The 25843-nt window shown below is 37.9% G+C and overlaps 1 pseudogene; it reads right to left on the bottom strand.

The window, feature by feature from the left end:
* LOC143891115 (ATP-dependent zinc metalloprotease FTSH 8, mitochondrial-like) overlaps positions 1 to 25843 on the bottom strand; it is a 36214-nt pseudogene that overhangs the window by 8461 nt on the left and 1910 nt on the right.

The raw sequence follows: 25843 nt of genomic DNA, 5'->3' as shown, positions 1-25843 counted from the left end.
ATATCACTTCCTCCATATCGCTTGGCATGAACATGTCCATGATGGTCAGAATCAAAGAGCTGAAGCAATATAAGGGTACAACAAAGGTATTTGATTAACTTGGTTCGTGAGCTGCGAGTTCTTGGAGAGAGGTTGACAATGCGACCATCGTTTCCACCATTCTAGGTTCTCTGTCGAAATCATTTGATGAAATTGTAAGAATATACTCCCTGTCGAACTTCAACTGGGATAATGAAAAATTCATCCAGAAGATGAATATGGAAGTTGACCGCCTTTTGGGCACTGTTTGCCCTGTTGTACATTCAGTTGTTTAGCCTCCTAAACAAAACTCAAATGACAAGAAAAAAGAAGTTTCATCCTAATACCAAACAATGCAAGAAGTCCCAACCATTTCCCATCAAGAAAAAATCACAGAAAAAACTTTCCTAAAGAGTGCAGAGGACAAATAAATCAACAAAGTCGATGGGAGAATGTCCAACAAGTCATTTGCCTCAATTGCCACTGACAAGGTCACATTACAAAATACTGTCAAGCTAATAGAGCTAACTCGACACTTCAAGGTAAAACCTTGATATTTTCTTTACACGTGATAAATTCCATTTACATAAAATCTAACTCTTGGTGGGCTGACTAGTGCTATAACCCACGTATCCTTTGATAAGCAGGAATTGCAAAGATAGCTCCATCCCCATGGGTAATGACAATGAAGATGATATCAAGGGGATTGGAGACTACATTTTGAAGTTGGATAGTGTTGAAAGGTTTTGTTAATGGTATTCTATCTCAAGGTTGCTAGGGTGGGAATCGAAAACAGGATTCAATTCGGGATTCGAAGGCTTCGGGGATGGTTGGGAGCGGGATTCGAAATTTCGCCAGGGAATCGCTGGGGAATAGTAGGGGAGTTGCCGGAGATTCGCCGGGGATTCGCCGGAGAGTCACCGGGGACACCCATTGCCAATGTACTTTGCAATCAAAGCCCTGGATTTTTCTCACATCATGTACATTAGCCCCCTTTGCAATCAAAGCAACTGAATTTTTCTCACCCATTGCCACTGACGATGGGTGTGGGGTGATCAAAATGGGCATAAATATCACTCCCCTAAACCATTCTCAAGCCCGAAAACCTCTCAAGCAGTTACCCATTCACACATAAACCGTTCAGGGGGGGGGGGGATGGGTTTATATCCGGGGAATCGCCGGGGAAACGGATTTCACGGAATGGGATTCACGGTTTTGGGTAATGTGAATCCGCGAATTTTATTATCAATGAAACGTGAATCCATAAATGAAGAATCGCGATTCATGTGGAAAAGAAATCGTGGTTCCCAAATAGGGATTTGCGTTTCCAGTGAAAAGGATTCGGGATTCCCCTATTTTGGGGAATCGAACTGAATCCGATTCGCGAATCGGGATTCCCCACCTGTGAAAACAAATCCTGCTTCCTTGTTCTATCTTCCATGACAAAAGAGAAGGAGAGGAGAAGAGAAGAGATAGAGGAGATGAGATAAGAGAGTTAGCCAGCTCTCTCACTCATTACATATAGAGTCAGCTAGCTCTCCCACTCATTATATATATATATATATATATATATATGTAGTTTACCAGAATTGATTTTTTTTATAATCAATTTACCTCTGGATATGTTTAGGAAAGAGGACCAATATACTTTGATTTCTTATGTTTCAGCAAACATGGTCATACGAGTCATAAATGATAATTTTAATTGGTGAATATAACATTATATATCTGTCTTTTTAATATCATTATGACTATTTATTCAACAAGTTCGATTGATTGATACAAGTTGATTTACTGTTACGATGGATCGATGAAACAATAGTTGACCCAATAGTTGCTTCAGCTGCTGCAATAGCTATAACAAAGATCGAGAAAATGTCTCATTTTAATTGTCGACTATCAAATAAATCAGAATATGTTACGAGATTCATGTTAACCGCATTCGGTATAAGCTTAAGACACATATGTACTGTAACCACACACACACACACACACATATATGGGAAAACTGTTTATGAGCTTAAGCTCATATAGCTTATATGAGATAGAGTGCCACAAAAACATGGGTCCCACATTTTTTGGGGTGATCCAACGCAGTCATTTGGAAGGACTTTACATAGATAGGGTGTGTACCAAAAATCAGGTCCATAGGATCATCCTAACCCATCCAAAAGTGAAGGAGAAAATGGACAGACACTGTTTGTCGACAAACCCATTTTTGCCCTCCACTTTTGGAGGGGTTAGGATGATCCAATGGACTTGATTTTTGGTACACACCCTAGCTATAATGGGGCCTTGCAAATGAATGGTTTGGATCACCACAAAAAATGTGGGACCCATGTGTTTGGGCACTCAAGCTCATATAAGCTTATATGAGCTCAAGCACATGAACAGTTTTCCCTATATGAGAATAGTGTTTCTGAGCTCGACCTCAAATAGCTTCTCTGAGCTCGAGCTCAGATAGCTTATCTGAGCTTGAGCGTGAAAAACTCATGTAATCCATGTTTTTGGGGGATCCAAAGCATTCATTTAAAAGGCCCTATCATGGATAGTGTATGTACCAAAAATCAGGTCCATAGGATCATTCTAACCCTTCCATTTGTGGAGGGAAAATGGACAGATACTGTTTCTCCACAAATCTGCCCAATTTTCCCCCCACAAATGGAAGGGTTAGGATGATCCAATGGAGCTGATTTTTTATGGACACCCTATCCATGATAGGGCTTCCAAATGAATGCTTTGGATCCCCCAACAATGTGGGCCCACACCTGTTTCTAAGCTCGAGCTGAGATAAGATTATCTGAGCTCTAGCTCAGAAACACTATTCTCAGATATGAGCTTATCTTGAGGCGTTATAACGCCTCCCATTGGTTCGTGTATGTGGGACCCAAACATTTAAACCAATGGGAGGCGTTATAACGCCTCCAGCGCACCATTTTTTTGGTGCGCTCAACACTTCTCTCTCTCTCTCTCTCTATATATATATATATAATATATATATATATATATATATATATATATATATATATATATATATAGCAGAAGAGAAAAGGAGAGAATTATTTGAATTTCTTCCAAAATTATAATAGAATTACACATCACTTTTTTTTGCTTTTGTTAACAAACGCCCCCACCATTAAAGCCCCATATTTTCAATCCTACCCCCTTCACAATACTTATTTTACCCTACTTTATGAATTTTTTATTATACATTTTGTTCACAAAGTCAACATGGTGGCGTTTTTTCTTTACAAAATTATGGATTGGGTGCATATGTTACAAAATACTACGGATTTTTTTGAACAGATTACATGATATTACGAATTCCGGACACCTTGAAAAATATTAATGAATTCCGGGCACCTTAAGAGGAACAACAATTATGGAAACCTCTATATTGGAGGGCTAGGATCATCCTATGGAAATGATTTTACGGGCAAAACCTATTTATGTTGTGTTCCATCACATGGATGGTTTGGATCAACCTATGATGTGGGCCGTACAGTCCTTTGTCGGCCCGTACATCGCACGAGGTTTTTTACTAGTATATATATATATATATATATATATATATATAGAGAGAGAGAGAGAGAGAGAGAGAGAGAGAGAGAGAGGTGTTCCTACATGATCATGTAGACAAGTTATCTACTCAGTCGGCAGAAAACACAGTGGGCCCACATTGTTTGGGTGATCCAAACCATTCATTTGATAGGTTCTCACATAGATAGGGTGTGCATATCAACTCCATAGGATCATCCTAACCCTTCGAACTGTGGAGGTAAAAAATGGACAGATTTGTGAAGGTTTATACCCGTCCATTTTAACATCCACAAATCGGAGGGTTGGGATGATCCTATCTATGTGAGGGCCTATTGGAGTGATGGAGTTAGCTTCCTTAGTGGTTAGTGATAGACCAGTGCAATCCATTGGGAGTCAGGATGTTGCCATGCTTCCGATGCACCCCTATGCATCATATGAACAATACATGTTGAAGAACTTTGGGATAGGACCTGACAAGCTTGAGGTGTCCCAGGACTATGGTTATTACAGCCATGATTTTGTGTAATAGTGTTTTATTTTGAAAATATTTATCCTAAGTTGCCCTGAAATAAAAGATTTATAATGTCTATATATATATATATATATTAAAGAGAAATTATATGATGTAGGGTTGTAGCTGTATAAACATGAAAAGGTGGTACGATAGAAGTACCATCCTTGATATTTGATCCAACATCAGCTCATTTTGAGGACCTGCTGTTGTATCAAATATCAAGGATGGGATGATGAGTAAGAGTTTATAAGGCCCTTCATCATATAAATTCTCTATATTAAATATATAAGGTTAGAACCATAGTATATACAATTTACTATTTCAGAGTAAAACACATTTGAATTTGACAAAACAAATCAACAAGGCAAACTTGAGAGTTAGAATCAAGATAAGGGATATAAATGTCAAACGGCAACGGTAAAAAGGTAATTGAATAGGGGAAATGGTTGGACATCCAATGATGTTTATTTAGGGTAAATCGAGCACATGTAAACTACATTTAATTCTTATTCAATGTCAGCACTCTTGCATTATCTCTAGTGCTCTTGCTCACCAATAAATGTTCTGTTACGATCGAAAAAATGCTTTCAAAGCGGCTCCTAGCAGACTTTGGGGCAAAAAGACCCCGGTGAAACATCGCTTTTAAGAAGGTAGAGAACTACTAGAGCAAAGAACACTTATCCTTCCATGGACTCACTGAATCCAATTCCTTTGAGTAAATACCCTAGAGGAGGGCTTTAGCCCAAGAAGGGGACCCCGCTCCAGAGGCTTTCCTTTGCCACTCTAGTGTACGGCATCTGTCGTGCTTAGGCCTCTTCTTTCCTTCTCTAATGAAAGAGTCCAACGCCTGCCTTCCTGACACTGTATGGGATTCAAAATAATATTTGAGTTTTTATATCTTGATTTTTTTCTTTATTTGATTATTGCTCCTTCCAAAACAGATAAGAGCGGCGTCGAGGTGCCAAACATTCCCATCGATGTAAACTCTTGGGGAAGATCGGCCTGTTATCCCTAGGCCGTAGTGACGAAATCCCTCAAAAATGCTGTACAAATGGTGGGTCCATAGTGGTCTCAAAGTCACAGACGAGTGGCCAACCAAGAAAGAAAAACGGACAAGCAATGGGAGCGATATACGGCCAAAATAATCGATTACCTCACAGAAAACAATGTCAAAGCAATGCACATTCTTTGTCAAGAGCAGATGAGAAAGCCACAGAAATCGATAGAAACGAACCCGAATGGCATCACTTTGTTATAAAAGTTCTCCTTGGGCTTTCGGAACGCAGTCTTTTCTTGGCATCGGTAAATGCCCCAGAACAATTGGGACATATTCAAGTACCTAAAAGAGCCATTACATCAGAGTTATTATGATGGGGCTAAACCCTTGAGTAGTAAGGAGTCAAATGCTAGAGAATTATTTATAATGGATATTGCTATTAAGAAATTCGAGACTATAGTCCCAATAATTCCTCTAATTAGATCATTGGCCGGTCATTGGTACATCAAAATATTCGATTAGTCAGAGATATTGATATCGAGGAAATCGATAACCAAGTTCACTAGATTAGATTGGGTCCCTAGAGTAACTTTTATCTGTTGAACGACGGCCCTTCCACTCGGCACCGTCGGATCACTAAGGCCGACTTCGTCCCTGCTCAACGGGTGGGTCTTGCAGTCAAGCTCCCTTCTGCAATCTGAAATGAGTGCGCTCACCAAAATTCAAACTTGGGATCTAGTGCCACTTCCTCCTAGAAAAAGACCAAATGGAGACATGGCAATTTGCACATACAATACGCCCAGTTGCTTCTCGTGGATTTCATAACCCTGCTGTGCAAAAATAGGATATGCATTTGAAATAGATGTCCGAGTTATTGGAACACCAGTTGACATGGTCTTCAACCTAATAGGAGTACCTTCGCAAACAAATATTTGAATGCCAGCTCGGGTTAGCGGGGGCCGACCGCTTTAGAGAACAAATGTAACCAAAACCTCTGAAAGCGAAGTGATTCAAAAGGCGAACAGCCCCCTATTCTGCGATCAATAAATGGATCAAAGAAGTAGGCTCTATGTATGTCATCGTATATAAGACAAGAAGCCCGCCCCTAATTGAAGAATGAAGAAGCGCGCCAGAGCGGCTCAGGATCAGCCTCATGAAAACCTTATATTTCTTAAGGAGGTTCTACCCCGTGGAAACACTCTTTAATGGAACTTTAGCTTTAGCACCTTAACTGTTATTTGAACAAAAAGATCACAATAAACTTTTGGTAAAAGTTATGTCGGAAGGATGAATCCATTCTTTAGGAATTGGATGGGGAAGGACTCGCAATTCAAAACTTCAGATTATGAGGAGGAAGAGGCAAAAGAAAAAGAGATCCTTTACTTCTAATGATGTTTTCGAAGAATTGAATCCCTTGATTGTTATAGTATCCGTTCCTCGATAGTATGGAGTCAGTCATTCACAACCACTGATGAAGGATTCCTCGAAAAGTTAAGGATTAATAATCCTTTGTCGAAATCGTAACTGGATAACCAGCACTGAAAATCAACTTTATATTGGATGGTTTGGTAGGTCAGTGCGAAGGATGGCCAGTATCCGTGAAGCCAAGAAGTTGCCCTGTCTCAAATACGACAGTAAATCCAATCTTATTATTCTTTGTTTGCATTCAAAGGTCTTGTGCCTGCGCTATCGAGTCACGTGCCTAACTTCCAAAGAATAGCCATTTATCCTCTTTTTTTGTCAGTGGTTCAAAATGATCTTAGAAAGGCGATTCATGTGATCCTTCGACATTATTGAAGGGAGAGGGCTCGACTTGAAGCCTTGAAATAGTCTCATCCGCCTCCCCGGCTCCACGCGTCGACCTCCCATTGGGATAAGCATAAACTGATGAGTGAGCGATCCGGCTTGTAGCCCTTGAATTCCCAAGAACCGTTCATGAATTCGCAATAGTTAATGGTTCCAATTGGCCCTGAATTTTTTATTTTGATCTGCAAAGAATTCTCGATGTGAAAACACAGACACAAATGGATGATCTTTGAACAGGAAAAAGAATAGATCTGTAGGGTCCCAAAGCAAACAAAGGATGGCCATGCCCCAGTTCCCAGGTTTAGGGTATTCCCTATTATGAGCCTACTCAGATTAGAACTAAACTAGTTGATTCTCTTTCACCTATCGGCCGTGTCTTTAGTTAGGCAGGCTAGCCCCCATCCCATTTATCGCGGTGACACAAAAATAAAAATGCATTTCGGAGTGGTTCCGAAAAAGTCGAGGTATTTTGAATTGTTTGTTGACACGGACAAACAAAGTAAGGGAATCAAAAATCTCATTCAAATAAATATTTGAACAAGAAAGACTATGGTGCCTTTTGCAAGAAAGATAGTGTCTGCTTTTACTACTGCTCAAAGCGGCCGGGAGATAACGAGATGGCTACATGTGCTCTGAATTCATTATTTGTATTCTGATCCAGGAGCAATACCAAAGTGTTTCAAAGAGCTGAATTGCGAGGGAATGGGGATGAAGACCCTTAGACCAGAGTAGGGGTGTCAACGGATCCACTTCGGGTTGGATCCACCTATGTCACAGTCACCATCCATTCAAATTCCTTATTGGTCGGGTCGGAGTCGGATTGTTCTTCAGATCCTACTTTCCACATCATGATCATGATCCATTTTAATTCGGACCGTCCATCAGAGTGTCCTATTATATCCCACTGAGTTCAACGGCTTGTGGTTGTTAGGGATTCCCCCTGTGGGGTTAGGGAGCCCTATTATGTAAGGTGGGTGCGAATAAACGTTTAGCATCGTTCTCTCTCCCTTTCCTTGGGTCAGCTACCTTTTCAGGTAGGGCACAACAACATGGAATAGCTCGGCTCTCTCCGGCAACTCTTTAAGGTTAGAATCACTTCGTTCCACTCACCTTAATGCACTTTCAGAATCACAAGGGACTTTTTGACTTGCCTTGCTTAAAGAGAAACTGGTAGAGTCGTATTTTCATATATAGAAATGGAAAAATCCCATTGATTTTCTCGAAAAAACCGAGGCGATATAAATATCGCGAGGATAAAGAAAGATCCTCCTTCTCCTTGTGTCACCATTTCCTTGAACAATTATTTTTTTTTTAAAAATAGTTAGAATGGCAGTCCACTATTAGTGTGTCTCTATGCATTTTCTTCAACTAAATTAAAAATTTATCTATGTTTAATCTGTGTGTAAAATAATGCTTGTAAACAATAAAACTAATCAAAATTCCATACATGAATATAATGTATAACTATTATCAAAGAATAAATTACCCTAAAACCCCTCTCTCTTTTCCTTAGTGAAAGAATGAAATGAAATGACTGAAATGAGTGAAATCGCATTCCCATCCAATTCATCAAGTGATAAGAGAGGTTTTGACCAAAATACCCTTCATAGAACGGTTAGCATTAACAAAATTTGGAGGGTATTATTGCAAAACATTTCGGATCGTAACTATCCAATGGACATATGTGGCGTGCCAATACCCAATCCAAAAATTTTCGGACCCCAGAGTTGATGGTCCGAAATATACCCATGGATCCTATCCACATGTTTAGATCATGTTCATTAACATTCGGATTCGAACGATCCATCGGACCGTCTGGATCCATTGACATCCCTAGGCCAGAGTCCATGGCATGTGGGATTTCCACAGTATGGGGAACTCAGTAATTATCCGTCTCTCTTGTTCTTGTGAAGCGAAAGTGAAGATACCACGGTAAACTACTATTTGAATCTTTATCAGGTTTTTAGGTGGAGAGGGACTCCTGTCGCATACTCGCGTCTACTTTCCCCTTAGGAAAAGGGGGTTAGATATCAGTGAGTGTTTTTCTATCCAGTGGATTGTAATTCTGTGTAAAAGAACAGAGTAGAGAAGAAAGAGTTTGAGGATTAATTCTTAATTCTTTAATTAAGAATTATCTTAATTCTTTAATTAAGAAATTAAGAATTAAAGGGCGAGACTCCAGTGGATGGATAGGAAGGCTTAGAGAAGCCCTCGCCTCGATCTCTTGATGTCTTCTCTTATCGAATTTGTCATTTTTTGAGGTCTCAAAGGGCGTGGAACACATAATAAATCTTTAATGGAAACTGAAAAGAGATGTCTCTTGCCTTCAACTCTACTCAAGCTAGCTTCGGCTATTTCAAGAGTTCTTGTGTATCAATGTCACTACCCCTCTCCGCTTGAAGAAATAGTGAATGGTCTTATCAACGTACAAAAAGCTCATGCCCCTCTTTGTCTCTAAAGATGGGGGCCCCATAGGAACTGTCTAACTGAGACTGTCCCTTAGCCCATAGGTCCTAACACACAAGGTTTTAAATCTCGGTTTTGGTTTCGGTATGAAATTTAGGACGAAATCTTGTAAAAATTTCACCGAAACGTTTCACCGAAATTTCCGAAACGTTTCACCGAAATTTTACCGAAACGAAACGTTTCGGCCGAAATTTCTGAAACGTTTCGGCGAAGTTTGGTACTTTTTCGACTCACTGTGAATTTCGTTTCGTTGTCCACCGAAACCGAAATTTAAAACCATACTAACACAAGGTTAGAATTTTAGCTCTTCCCGGCTTCGCTTGGGCTATTTTCACTTCTGATTGGTTCCATCCATCCCAAGCTGGAGGTAGGTCAGTCAAGCGGTTCGGGTTCTCGGTCGGTTCCCGTTCGCTGCCCTTGGCGTGGGTGGGGTGGTCAACTTAAAGTCTAAAATTCATTTCGTATATAAAATGATATTTCTCTGTCGGGGTCTTAGTATTGGATCCTACCTGTCGTGTTGTACAAAAGCAATATAGGAACGAGTGCACCGATAACGAACGCCAAGTTGATAGTTGTATAGTCAAATCTTCCCTACTAACGCTATTCTAGCTGAACCAGGCTCTCAGCTATACCTTCCACAACTAGCCGCCCTTGATAGCTTCAATGACCTGTCTTCCCCAGACAAGAATACTTGGGAATTGACTACTATGTATCAACCAATTTGTTATGACAAAACGAGGAAGGGGAATTTGCTTGAACTTTCTCTTCCTGGAGGCGCCGATTACATAGGGGGAATGAAACCCCATCATAAATTAAGGCTACCAACCGATAGGTTTTACCTTACTCTCTCGTTATCTGCTTCTTACTTTACTGATGAGCAAGTTGCCACTATCATCAAACTCATTATCTGGTAAAGAGGGGAAGAACCAGAAGGGCAGATTGAATGCTAGTTGATAGGATCTAACGTTACATATGTATAGATACATATGTATTAGCTATACAGTTACATCTCTGTAGCATGTCAAAAATGTCATTATATATCAGTTGTCTTACATGCTTAATGTTAGTTTTCATTGAAACTTATTTCAGACTACTTAGATCAAGTATACGATTACAATTTGTGAGGTACGTTGCTGGCTTGCTGCAATCAAAATCTTACAACCGCTGTTGCTCAAAAAATTTCGTGATATACATATATTAATTTCTCTAAACGTTAAATATTTATTTTTTTATTTAATAAAAATTGTTTATCTCAAGTCATTCCTTATTTCAGACAACATGTTTATGCTTTGGCCTAATAAATGGACGGAGTGGATTATTCTGTGGTGGGCTGACCCTCTTATGGAAATTATTTTGGAGCATAACTTGCATATGGCTCAAACAACTGGATAAATTGGATGGTCAGATGGAGTTGATTTCTTGGCCATGATTCATCAACACCTTGGGGCCCTGAGTTGAGTGATTCGGATCACTTTATAGAAAATATTTTGGACATATTAGCGGAAACCACTAATTGGATGGCTTAGATTGTACAATGGAAATAATTTAGAGGGCGGTGCATTACCATTATGAACTGTTTAGATCATTTAAATGAAAGTGGTTTAGATCATCTATGGTGAGGTTCACACAGTAACACTAAAGCCGAATTGTGGGTCCCATCAATGGAAATGATATTTTGAGATATAACCTTAGTAGACCCGTAAAATGGACGGGTAGATCATCTCATGATTGACCAACTCTCTATCTATACTACGCAAAATTACACCATATAAAATCTATAATGGGAAGTTCTGTTGGACTAGAAAGAATGACACGATTTTGGTATGTGTGTATGCGACCAACAAAGGAGGGGCCCACTAGTTTTATAAACTGAATTACACGTTGGAATTTGGCCATGGTGGTGCCAATATCAATTTGTAGTTACACATGGAAATCGGGCTGTGAGAAAAGTTGACCGGTCCCCACTGGTGACGCATAGCATGGAGAAGAGGTGAGCCCATCATATTCTGTGAAATTTGTTTTATTCCATGGAACTCAGGAAGAGAAAAAGGGGTGTATTTATCAAGTGATAGCATTGTGTTTTTTTTTTTTTGGAAAGTAAAAAGGATAAGGAGAGAGACATATGGGGGAGTAGGAATAGAACGTATTAAAATATAAAGCTAATGGAGTGTGGTGGACGTTGCATGTGCAATTTAGAAAGCTTTCTAATAATAGGTTAATATGCAAAGGTGTAAGGTAAGTAATATTACCAATTGTTGGCAAGATGCATGGGAATATTAGTAATGGCCATAACCGACTATACAACACAAGAAAAAAAGGAATGACTTGCTATATTTGCATGGGTTGTATGACATGCACATGCATATGCATACAAGTGGGACCCATTTGCACCATTTTTGGAAGCATGTATATTCGGTGAAAATCAACAAAGAGAATGGCATAAAAAGTTGCTATATTTGCATGGAATAAAAAGAAAGATTTTTTTTATTGGAAGTAACCCACGTCACTATATTTGCATGTTTTTTTTCTACCAATTATGCATGGTATAAAAAAAGCAACAACTACATGATGTATTGGGAAGTTCTTGGATGGTTCGGTCTGGCTTTACCTATATACACAACACAAATTTTTCTTTCATCCAATATTTTCACCCAATATTTCTTCATTACTTTCATCTATTACTTTTCTTTTCTTCTCCAATTTTCATCTAATTTGTTCTAATTATTCCCATCTTAAATTTTCGTCCACATCTTTTTCCCCATTGGAATTTCATTCAACTTGTTCTCTACTCTCTCTTACACTCTCTTGTTCTTGTTCAAGTTCTTTTCTTTTCTTTCTCTCAACAAAGGCTCAATCCAACCGTCAAAGATTCAATCCAAGGGTGACATCAAAGCTTGAAGCAAGACAAGAATTCAACCATTGCTTGAGGAGAAGAAAAAGACAGAGTTTTCTTTTGTTTTGCTCTATATTTTAGTTCCAATTCCATGTATTTTTGCTTTCAAGTTTAATTAAAGATATTTTTCTTTTCTTTTCCCTTCTCTCAATTTCTTGAATGACTCTCTACCTATTTTTCTTTTTCTTTGCTTCTTTCCCTTTCTCCATGAGTAACTAAACCCATCTACTTAGGGTTTAGATGAAGCCATAGGGAAGGAGAAAGATGATTAATTAAAATTAATGGTATAATATAACATCATATATAGGGGTTTATATTTGTTGGATCCCAATCACTCATGCCATTGGCTTTCCACTTTCGTATGAGTAATTGCTGATAAACAAATATATTTTCTTATATAATTTATAAAATTTGGTAGTATATTTGATCAAACACTCATGGGCAATGACATCCATAGATCTTATTCCCCATTGATTGGATTTATCAAATACACTATCCAATGCAAAAAAAAAAGAGTGATTTAATTAATTATCTAATCCAAACCCATGGTGATTCTAACACTAAGTAATATTTTAATCAAATTAAAGCTTCAATTAGATTTCTAATTACTTTTCCAATAGAATTTCAATTCACTTTAGAGTAGTTTTTCCAATCCAATTTTCCAATCAATTTAGGTTTTAGATTTCGGTTTTCTAATTAGGTTAGATAATTAATAGAAATCCTTTATTAGTTCATTTTGCCTAAATATAAGGGTTAAATTAGTAATCGTTTCTTCATTGTTTTCGATCTTTGTGCTCTAAACATAAAATATGCATGTTTTTCCTACCTACTATTCACACATAAATGTGCTCATCAGGACCCAAACATTTAAACGAATGGGAGGCGTTATAACTACTTACACGCACCAAAACAATGGTGCCCTTATTCCTCATATATATATATATATATATATAGAGAGAGAGAGAGAGAGAGAGAGAAGAGTTCCTACTCCCCGGAGTAGATAACTTATATACTCTGTGGGCTTATAATACAGAGGAGGCCGCATTGTTTGGGTGTTCCAAAGCATTCATTTGATGGGCCCTCACATAAATAGGGTGTGCCCAAATAAATCAGCTCCACAGGATCATCCTAACCCTTCAATTTGTAGAGGCAAAAAATAAACAAATTTGTGAAGGTTTATACCCATCCATTTTTTGCCTCCACAAATCGAAGGGTTGGGATGATCCTATTGCCCAAATAAATCAGCTCCATAGGATCATCCTAACCCTTCAATTTGTAGAGGCAAAAAATAAACAAATTTGTGAAGGTTTATACCCATCCATTTTTTGCCTCCACAAATCGAAGGGTTGGGATGATCCTATTGAGCTGATTTTTTGGGCACACCCTAATATATGTGAGGACCAATCAAATGAATGCTTTGGATCAACAAAACAATGTGTCCCCCACAGTATTTTAAGCCCACGAAGTAGATAAGCTATCTACTCCTAGGAGTAGGAACTGTTTTCTCATATATATATATATATATATATATATATATATATATATATATATATAGAGAGAGAGAGAGAGAGAGAGAGAGAGAGAGAGTAAAGGGTTCCTGCGCTTGAGCGCAAATAGTTTATCTGAGCTCGAGTGAAGGAAACAAGGGTGGGGTCACATTGTTGGGGTGATCCTAAGCATTCATTTGAAAGTCCCCATCATAGATGGGGTATGTGCCAAAAATCAGCTGCATTGGATCATCATAGGGTGTCCATTTGTGGGAGTGAAAATGACCTGATACTGTTTGTCCACTAATCTGCCCATTTTTTCACCCCACAAATGGACACCCTAAGATGATCCCAATGGAGCTGATTTTTGGTGGACACCCTATCCATGAAATGGCCCATCAAACGAATGCTTTGGATCACCCAATAGTGTGGGCTCACCCCTGTTTCTCCACTCGAGTGCAGATAAGCTTATCTGCGCTCGAGCGCAGAATCCCTTTACTCACACACACACACACACACACACACACACACATCTATATACTATATAGCCGAAGAGAAAAGGAGAGAATTATTTGAATTTGTCCCAAAATTCTAATAGAATTACACATCACTTTTTTTTACTTTTTCTAACTAAGGCACCCATTCAACCCACATATTTTCAATCCTACCCCCTCCTTTATGCTTTTTAACAAAGGCACCCATTAAAGCCACATAATTTCAATCCTACCCCCCTCCTTTATGCTTTTTTAAGTATGGAAACCTCTATAGATTTGAGGGCTAGGATCAGCCTATGGAAATGGTTTTACGGGCACAACCTATTGATGTTTTGTTCTATTACATGGACGGTTTGGATCAACCTATGATGTGGTCCATACAGTTCTTTCTCAGCTCGTGGATCGCATGGGTTTTTTTACTATTGTGTGTGTGTGTGTGTGTGTGTGTGTGTGTGTGTGTGTGTGTGTGTGTGTATATGGAAATGATATTTTTCCCTCTTAAACGGATAAAATCCCCCTCCCTTTAACGGCTTCTGTGAGAAAGGTTCACTGCTTGAGGAGAAATTCACCCCCTTTAACATTTTTCTTTGCCTTTAAAACTTAACGAATAATGTTAAAGGGGGGGATTTTATCCGTCAGAGGGGGGGAATACCAAAGTTCGAGAGTGAACAACATCCAAAGTTCACAAGACAGAGAGAAAGGGAGACTCCCACAATGTCTTTAATGTAAGTGATCCCAAAAAAATTAATTGACCGCATATGATACCATCCATCACATACAATATCATCTATGCATAGTGACTGCCTTCTTATACAACAAAATATTTATCATTTTGTTAGTTTAATGAAGGTATTAAAATTTTGAATCATAGCATTTATGAAATAATGTAATGGCATCTGAAAAATAAGACATCCATAAATGAAAATGAATAGAATAGGATGTAAACGTGGCACAATGCAAGGAAAAGAAAATAAAAATAATAACCAGATCAGAAAAAATGTTGACACCGAAAATAAGTTACCTTATTTTTCTTCTCCAAACCACCAATGACCCTATCTATAGCCGCTGTAAAATGTTCAATCATGACCTTCGTTTCCTCATTCCTTGCAGCAATTAAGGCAGCTTCATTACAAACATTTGCAATGTCGGCTCCACCGAATCAAGGTGTCAGAGCTGCAAGTCTCTGGGAGTAAAATGACGGTGCACTATCAAGTTTAAGAGTTTTGAGATAAATCTGGAATATCTGGTCACGACCTTTGATGTCAGGTTTATCAATGGAAATTTGACGATCAAATCGACCTGGTCTCAACAAGGCCTTGTCCAAAATGTCGGGACTATTGGTGGCAGCAAGTACAACAACTCTAGCAGTTGTTCCAAATCCATCCATTTGTACATGGAACTGATTAAGAGTACTCTCAGGCGCATTGTGTGCTCCTGTGATGTCCCCACGGCCCCTTGCTCGACCAATTGCATCAATAAAAATTATACTACGTGCACATTGTCTGGCTTCTAAATATAAGCTCCTCACCGTGGATCCTCCAACCCCAACAAACATTTCCACAAAATCTGAACCATAAATAGATAAAAAGGGCACACCAGATTCGCCTGCAGATGCTTTTGCAAGAAGTGTCTTTCCTGTTCCCGGGGGTCCTACAAGAAGAGCACCTTTGGGAATTTTTGCTCCCAACTCCTCATACTTACTTGGGTTCTTGAGGAAGTGTACAAATTCCATGATTTCTTGCTTCGCTTCATCACATCCAGCCACATCTTTAAAAAATACCTGGACAACAAAAGCATTTCAATTTCCAACTTCATTTTTAAAAAATACGTGGACAAGAAAAAAGCATTCCAACTTCATCACAACCAGCCAAATCTTTGAAAAACACCTGGACAACAAAATCATTTCAATTTCCAACTATTCTAAATCTTATCAAGCTATTGACAGGGAAAATTAATTCAAAGAACTGTGCAATAAGGGAGATAATTGATCATCGGACAACATGCTCAGGTAAGACTAAGTGAAACTGCATATCTAAGAACATTGAACCATGAAGAAGCATTTGATCTCAACTCAACTCAACTAAGCCTTTGTCCCAAACTAGTTGGGGTCGGCTAGTGAATCCTTTAAGAAATTTTCATGAAGAAGGTGAAAGAATCTACTCTGCTCAAATTGACCAAGTCTAATCCTGACACTAGTTGGGTAACTTGGGTTCGTCTACATGGATCAATTTCTTCCATTCTTATGTTCGTATAGTGTGTGTGTGTGTATATATATATATATATATAGAGAGAGAGAGAGAGAGAGAGAGAGTTGCTCCGCTCGAGCACAGCTAAGCTTAGCTGCGCTCGAGCACAGAAACAGGGTGGGCAACATTTTGGGTGGGATCCAAAGCTTTCATTTGATGGGCCCTTTTATGGGTAGGGTGTCCACAAAAAATCAGCTCCATTGGATCACCTTAGGGTGTCCATTTGTGGGACAAAAAATGGACAGATTTGTGGACAAACAGTATCTGTCCATTTTTGGCCCCACAAATGGACACCCATTGGTGATCCAATGGAGTTGATTTTTGGTAGACCCCCCATCCATGATAGGGCCTTACAAATGAATGGTTAGGATCACCCCCCTAATGTCCCCACCCCCCTGTTTCTGTGCTCAAGCGCAGCTAAGCTCAGCTACGCTCGAGCGCAACAACTCTTTTCTCATATATATATATATATATATATAAGAATAGCATTTCTGAGCTAGAGCTCAGATAAGCTTATCTGAGCTCGAGCTCAGAATCAGGTGTGGGCCCACATTGTTGGGGGATCCAAAGCATTCATTTGGAGGCCCCTATCCTGGATAGGGTGACCACAAAAAATCAGCTCCATTGGATCATCACCCTTCCATTTGTGGAGGGAAAATGGGCAGATTTGTAGAGAAACAGTATCTGTCCATTTTTTCCCCCACAAATGCAAGGCTTATGATGATCCTATGGACCTTATTTTTTGTACACACCCTATCCATGATAGGGCCTTTTAAACGAATGCTTTGGATCCCCCCAAAAACATGGGCTCACAAGAGTTTTTTGATGCTCGAGCTCAGATAAGCTATCTGAGCCCAGGCTCAGAAACACTATTCTCATATATATATATATATATATAGGAAAGTGTTCCTGTAAGCCCAAGGGTTCCCCATGGGTTCATTCAATCACCTTGTTTTGATGATTAACAAACGCAACTTGATTAGTCGTTTATGGACTAATCATCTGCCTTGAGTGTTGTGCTTTAGACAGGTCCTACACAAGTCAAATCATACTAGCACACACCTTGTTGGCCTATGCTTGAAGATGAACCAACCAATGGACAAATGAGCTAGAGCATTCTTGGACAAATCACACCTTGGAGGATCCACCAAGGAGAAGCTCAACATCATCCATATCAAGCATTGAACATACAGAGAAGTTCATGAAGGCCAAAGCTGGAGGATCAAGAACCTAATGCAAAGGACCAAGGAGCTTGTACCACAACTTGAAGATGTCAATCATGGAAGCTCAACCATAGAAGATCCCAGCTCAAAAGAAGAGTTCAAGAGAGTGATAGAAAGGATAGAATGTATTCCTATCTCTCTTGCATATTTTCTTGTCAAGGCACATTGTTTAAACCCCTAAAAATATATTTTTCAAAGAGACTAACACACCCTTTAGGGACTTAAATGGATAAGTGAATGGCCATGGTGGTGTACCAACATGTTGGGACCCATATGGCATTCAACACAAGAATGAACAAAACAGAGTTCCGAAGCAACAACCTGGACCAGCAACTAAATCCTATCAAAACTTATATAAAATATTTTCAAATATTTTTGAAAATAATTTTAACAGATAGCTCTCATTTTTCTTATATCCGTAGAGTATAAGAACATCAAAATCCGAAAAGAAATGAGGGAGATATGAATTTTTCAAATGAAACAGTGTTTGCTGGAAATCCAGTCTCGGAACTCCGAGAACATTCTCGGAGCTCTGAGAAATGGTCCAGATTCTAAAATTAAAAGCTCTGTTTGAATTCTCGGAACTCCGAGAATTTGCTTGGAACTCCGAGAAATGTTTTTCTTCAAAAAAATATAGCCGTTGTAGTGCAACGGCTAGTTGAATTTTTGACCCAGTTTTGACTGTTTTACCCCCCAAACGGTCACATAGAGTTGGGACTTTATATATACCCATTCAAGGGTCCAAAACACATGAGGAACATTGTCCAACTCTAATAAACCCTAGAAATCCATTTGTGAATCATTTTTGGGTTAATCTCTCACCAATCCTTCATTGTGCCGTGACTTTGAGAAAATCCAATTGAAATTGGTTAGGTTTAAACTTGTTTATCTTTGAGAGCATCCTTGGAGCTAAAACTTGTAATCAAGCCTAATAAGAGGCTAATACTTCTTCTTCTTCTTTATTCGATCGGTGGCAAGGGCATCCGTTGTTTTTAATTCCCTTGGGTGAAGCGCTTAAAACTCGGCGGAGAAGGAGAGTCAATGTAAAGGTGGAAGGGCATCCTCATTTAATTCCCTTGGAGTGTAAAAGCCTTGGAGCCGGGCATCATGGAGGTCTCAATAGTGGAAATCCTCAAGTGCGACCTTGAGTAGAGTGGAATAGGCCATTGGCCGAACCACTATAAATTCTTGTGTCGCCTGCGTTGGTATTTTTCGATTTCTCACTCCCTCTATCACTCTCTTATTTGTGCTTGTCTTATTATTTAGAATTGAGTGAGTTAGCATTACCATCCAAAGTGAATATCTTTACATTGCTAATTAGCCCACTAAATCTCCTAATTAAGTTGGTTATTTAAACAAGGGTTTTTAAGCTTATATACATTTGTGGAAATTGGTTAAGCTTAACTAATTCAACTTAATTAACCAAAGGATAAAACTAGGGTAAAATTAGTAAAAGTTTTCAAAAGGTAAAAGTTTTATAAACATCCTATTCAACCCCCCTCTAGGTTGCCAAACCAAGTCTCTACTTGGATTTCAATTGGTATCAGAGCTTGGGCTCTTGATTAAGACCCTAACCGGTTAATATTTAAAAGATCAAATTTTTTGGCAACTTAAAAGATGGGATCTAGACTACCTATTTTAGATGATTCGGATTATGGATCATGGTTGATCCATATGAAGACATACTTAAAAGGTCTAGATAAAGATATGGTAAAGATAATTGAAAATGGATTTATTTTAAATGCTAAATCTAAAGGATTAAATGAATATAATAAAAAATTATCTTTACTAAATACAAAAGCCCTAATTGCAACATGTTGTGCATTACCACCACACATTTAGGAGAAAGTATCCTCATGTACTAATGCTAAAGAGATTTTAAACAAACTTGAAAAATCTTGTCAAAGTGAAATCCTATGCTTAATTGGAATAATTGAGAAATCTAATGAAAATGCTTTGAAAAATATTGATTTCACATTTGAAGAACTACATTGTGCTTTTCAAGATTTGAATAAGAAACTTGAGGATCAACTAGCTAAGAATTCAAACTTGAAAAATAATTTAGCTAGTATTCACAAGGAGTTTAGGTCACTAGAAATAGACCATGCGCATCTTAGTGAAGAAAATGAAATGTTTAAAAATAATTTTATCGAACTAAGTGAAACTATTACATCACTAAGAGAAGAAAATGAACTCCTTAAAGAAGAAGAAGAAAAAATCAAGAATTTCTCATCTCTTGAAACAAATAACTTCAAAATGGAAATCAATGATTTGAAAATCAAGAATGAGAAACTTGAGTTGGAAAATTACAAACTACAAGTAAGTGTAAACATAATTGCCATCATGACCATTCTTGTAGATCATCATGTCCATCCCGTCCATCTACCTACTCATATATGTCTTGTGATTTTTGTAGTAGATTTGGACATTACAAATCTAAATGCATGTTTAGATTTGTAACAAATAATAAGTTTGTTTGGGTTAGAAAATATACATCAACTAGAACAAACTTGATTCGAACCAACATGGTTTGGGTTCCAAAATTCCCTACTTAAATCACATCATATGATTAGTAGATTAGGGGATGTGCTTAAATGTTAGATCATTTTAAAATGTTCTTTGGATACCATATGCTATTCTTGTTTGATTCACATGTATCCATGTTTATGCTTTAATGAGAAATCATTTTGTTATAATTCAAAGTCTTTATGCTTGAAACTTAGTTTTTCCAAGGCTTTGATATCTTGCATTAAAATGTTATATCTATTGGAAAAGGTTCCCTAGATATTTTATTTTTGATAGCTAGTTGATATGTGCTTCATGATCACATCATTTGTGACGAAACAACCTATAGATACAATATACTTATATTGTTTGACTTGTATGTATCTATATGTATTTTTGCTAAGTGCACACACTATGACTTAAATCTTATCGCACTTAGAATATGTCATTCATCCACATGACAACCACAATAGAGCATTCAATGCGAAAACCATAAATTGATCCTTATAGAATATACAACAACATCTCTTGCCCATGTGTTCAAATTAAAGCTTCAAGTACTTCTTTAAAATTTGAACCTGTTTTGGTAGTTACTAGGAGTTAGGTTAATTGATCACATCATTTTAGAAAAACCAAAAGAAAAGAAACCCATAGGTTTAAAGACTTGAACTTAAATTGAAATTTTTTGGCAATCAAATAGTTTTTGGGTGAAAGTTGTGAATATGCCAAAATATTATTCTTTAAACTCTATTTTCCTTGAATCTTTCCCTAGAAACACAAAATGATATAATATGTAGGGAAGTTGAAACATGAATCTAGATTCAATGTATGACTTGAAATGAAAATATCATAGGAATGTAGAATCATGAGTAAAATTAAAATTCACTAAGGTGGTTGTATACATTAGATTGTGATGGGAACATGTGTCTACCACACATTTTTGGTTTTTCAATAGGGCTTATGCACCTTGTGCCTAATGCCTTGTCATTTTACATGTGGTTGTGGATGTAGATGTAATGTTTGGACCATGCACATTATGTGTCATGCCCTTTGTGTCCAAACATGGTAGATTATCCATGAAAATCTTGATGATCATATCTTTCTCATAAGGTAGACTCTCACCTTCATGAATCATGGATGTCGCTCTAAGGCATTATTTTTTATTAACCATTCTCACTATGTCTTAGTCCTATAGAATTGAACTCAAATTGGTATATATATATTCTATAGTTATCACCCCTTGTTTGATAATATCTACACGTATGAGATGTTAAACCTTAATCTTAAAAGTCACTCAATTGGTGCCCTTAGCCTTCTTAGATTCTAAGAGGGAGATGGTACATTCACCTTAATTAAAATATCTAACAAATTGGCCTTGTGCCAACATCTCAAACATGAATAGGTATACATTTATATGTGATCTCCCTAACTAGTTATGTATGTTACATACTTAGGGAAGTAAAGTGTGAATTTGAAAATGTGATATCACATTTAGGGGGAGCATGAGCCAAAGATTAAAAATCTTTTGTGCTATGCATGTTTATCATGATGAGCTAAACTATGGCTATCATTTTATCATGATAAACCGACACTTGGAGAGTAAGTGTCATTGTAGCCCAAGGGTTGAGTCTAACATGTCATCTTTTGAAAAATATATCCAAAAATCTTTGGAGTCTATGCAAGGACATCCCTTTGGATTCATGCATTGCATGATTCATTTTCAAAGGAGGAGCTTAAAGGTAAAACTGTCCTTAGTTACTTATCATATGATTCCTAATGTGGTTATCACCTCACATATGATAAGTTCACTCATTTGGAGCATGATTGCTCCATATGAGGTGTTCGGGCTTGTCTTGTGCTTTTATTTGTGTTTTAGAGTTTAAGACAAGAAGCCCATAGCCTAGGTCTTAGTGACATATTCTTCTAGGCTTTTTGACTTATCTTGGATGGTCTAATATGATATCATCTGTTCCAAGAATAAGTTTTGGTGGCCAAGTATTCCATTGTCATATCTTTGGCCTATTATGTCATGTCATGCCTTAAATCTTAGGTTTATCTAAGGCCAATGACAAATACTAAGGGGGAGAGCTAATTGTTGCTATCTTTATGTTTATATGGATCATTGTAAGATGCTTACACTATCCATTCAAGCATTTTCCTACTAATTATGCTAAAAATTGCATATCATTAGATTTTAAAAAAAAAGAAAAGAAAGGGGGGGCTTATCATGCTAAACTTTAAACTTGCTTGTTTTCTTTCATGATAAGTAAAATATAAGCTTTAACTTGCTAATCTATTATTATATTACAGGTCATAGGGTAGAATTATATTGGATTTATATATATACTAAGATATACCCTAAGAATGTGTACTAAAATTAGAATGTTTCTTTGTTTTTCTAACATAGGCTTGATTTATCTTAGTCGATTCGTTTCCTATGTTGATATGCTCTTATCATGCCAATATACTTTGGATTATACTTTGATTTTAATTGGTAACTCATGATAAGTTGTTAGGGGGAGCATCATATTCTCATTGAATATCTTTTATGCTTTATGTAATTGTGCTTAAACGCTTAATCCTTCCTTTTTGCTAATGCCAAAAGGGGGAGAATTTGTATAATTGATTAGATCCATTATCATATGCATTCTTTTATTATAACTTGTTAAATATAAATCATGCATATGATGAGGGGGAGTAGTAATGATTAAATTGTCTATCTAATCCTCATAAGAGGTTCCTCCCACCTATCTAATCAATTTGGTTTGTCATCATAAAAAAGGGGAAGATTGTAAGCCCAAGGGTTCCCCATGGGTTCATTCAATCACCTTGTTTTGATGATTAACAAATGCAAATTGATTAGTCGTTTATGGACTAATCATCTGCCTTGAGTGTTGTGCTTTAGACAGGTCCTACACAAGTTAAATCATACTAGCACACACCTTGTTGGCCTATGCTTGAAGATGAACCAACCAATGGACAAATGAGCTAGAGCATTCTTGGACAAATCACACCTTGGAGGATCCACCAAGGAGAAGCTCAACATCATCCATATCAAGCATTGAACATACAGAGAAGTTCATGAAGGCCAAAGCTGGAGGATCAAGAACCTAATGCAAAGGACCAAGGAGCTTGTACCACAACTTGAAGATGTCAAGCATGGAAGCTCAACCATAGAAGATCCCAGCTCAAAAGAAGAGTTCAAGAGAGTGATAGAAAGGGTAGAATGTATTCCTATCTCTCTTGCATATTTTCTTATCAAGGCACATTTTTTAAACCCCTAAAAATATATTTTTCAAAGAGACTAACACACCCTTTAGGGACTTAAATGGATAAGTGAATGGCCATGGTGGTGTACCAACATGTTGGGACCCATATGGCATTCAACACAAGAATGAATAAAACAGAGTTCTGAAGCAACAACCTGGACCAGCAACTAAATCCTATCAAAACTTAATTAAAACATTTTCAAATATTTTTGAAAATAATTTTAACAGATAGCTCTCATTTTTCTCATATCCGTAGAGTATAAGAACATCGAAATCCGAAGAGAAATGAGGGAGATATGAATTTTTCAAATGAAACAGTGTTTGCTGGAAATCCAGTCTCTTCTCGGAACTCCGAGAATTTGCTCGGAACTCCGAGAAATTTCTCGGAACTCCGAGAAATTTCTCGGAACTCCGAGAAATGTTTTTCTTCAAAAAAATATAGCCGTTGTAGTGCAACGGCTAGTTGAATTTTTGACCCAGTTTGACTGTTTTACCCCCCAAACGGTCACATGGAGTTGGAACTTTATATATACCCATTCAAGGGTCCAAAACACATGAGGAACATTGTCCAACTCTAATAAACCCTAGAAATCCATTTGTGAATCATTTTTGGGTTAATCTCTCACCAATCCTTCATTGTACCTTGACTTTGAGAAAATCCAATTGAGATTGGTTAGGTTTAAACTTGTTTATCTTTGAGAGCATCCTTGGAGCTACAACTTGTAATCAAGCCTAGTAAGAGGCTAATACTTCTTCTTCTTCTTTATTCGATCGGTGGCAAGGGCATCCGTTGTTTTTAATTCACTTGGGTGAAGCGCTTAGAACTCGGCGGAGAAGGAGAGTCATTGTAGAGGTGGAAGGGCATCCTCATTTAATTCCCTTGGAGTGTAAAAGCCTTGGAGCCGGGCGTCGTGGAGGTTTCAATAGTGGAAATCCTCAAATGCGACCTTGAGTAGAGTGGAGTAGGCCGTTGGCCGAACCACTATAAATCCTTGTGTCGCTTGCGTTGGTATTTCTTGATTTCTCACTCCCTCTATCACTCTCTTATTTGTGCTTGTCTTATTATTTAGAATTGAGTGAGTTAGCATTACCATCCAACGTGAATATCTTTACATTGCTAATTAGCCCACTGAATCTCCTAATTAAGTTGGTTATTTAAACAAGGGTTTTTAAGCTTATATACATTTGTGAAAATTGGTTAAGCTTAACTAATTCAACTTAATTAACCAAAGGATAAAACTAGGGTGAAATTAGTAAAAGTTTTCAAAAGGTAAAAGTTTTATAAACATCATATTCACCCCCCTCCTCTATTAGTGTTGTGCTACTCAACTGATGTCTTTGCTAGTGCTACTTCGTCGTTGTCCGTAGTGCGCGCCTTGGGCGTGCTTATTTTATTCAAGGGTCGTTGTTGTCCCCGCCGAGGCATCCCCATTCGATCATGGGTATGTAGATTGTTAGCCGTGCTCTGATACTGGGGGAGGCTCTGTTGTGATCACTATTGCCATAGTGCAGATCTAGGGGGAGCTGTTCTTTTCTGATGACCGTTGAACTCGTTGTAGCACTCACTGTGGCTGTAACTATTTTTATTATGTTTTTCATTATGCGTTCACCTCACCAGCTTGAGGGAGAGTGTTATACCAAGTTGGTTGTGTATGAGATTGTTGCTTTTTTATTGTAGGGGTATTTTAGTCATTTGTAGTAGTTTTCTTTGTAGCAAACTGGAGTTCTACAGTATATACACTCCAACTTGAACGGGAGTATTGAAGAGTGTGTGAGGGTAGTTTAGTCATTACTTGTATTGTAAGGGGTATTGTAGTTTCTGTACCTTGTTGCCCTAACTTGGGCTTATATATACATCACAAAACATGGGAGCTCCCTAGTGAAGGCTCTGCATCCTCGCCATTCCTCTTCTTCCTCTCTCTACCTTATCCTCATTTCTAGATAGGTGCACTATTCAGTTAACACCGAATTAACTGACTGAACCAATTAGAGTTTTCGGTTTCGGTTCGGTTACCTCTAACATCGGTTCGGTTACAAGTTTAAAATTCAAAAATGTTCGGTTTTCAGTTTCGGTGTCAGTTTTAAAAGTAAGGAATATGGTTAACCGAACTAACCGAATTTGCATTTTAATTTGTATTAAAATATGTTTTTAAAGGAAAATCATTAACCCCCATTTTTTACCTCGACAGTCCCAACCTTATTCAATGACTCAAGGCTTAGGCTTAAGTGGTTGTGCCTAGTAAAAGAAACACTTAAAAACATAATGATTAAGCTAAAGTCATCTCGAGTCGTCGAGATTTATTGGGATTGGACTTGTGGTAGTAGTGGGAGACAGAGAAAGTCGCTTTATGTGCAGTGGGCGAAAGGAAAAAAAGGAACGTGGAA

This window comes from Tasmannia lanceolata, unplaced genomic scaffold (assembly GCF_043159265.1).
Source record: "Tasmannia lanceolata isolate RefF3 unplaced genomic scaffold, GAP_Taslan_0.1 ptg000002l, whole genome shotgun sequence".
In the NCBI taxonomy this organism is placed as follows: Eukaryota; Viridiplantae; Streptophyta; class Magnoliopsida; order Canellales; family Winteraceae; genus Tasmannia; species Tasmannia lanceolata.
This window is presented reverse-complemented; position numbering and strand designations above follow the sequence as displayed.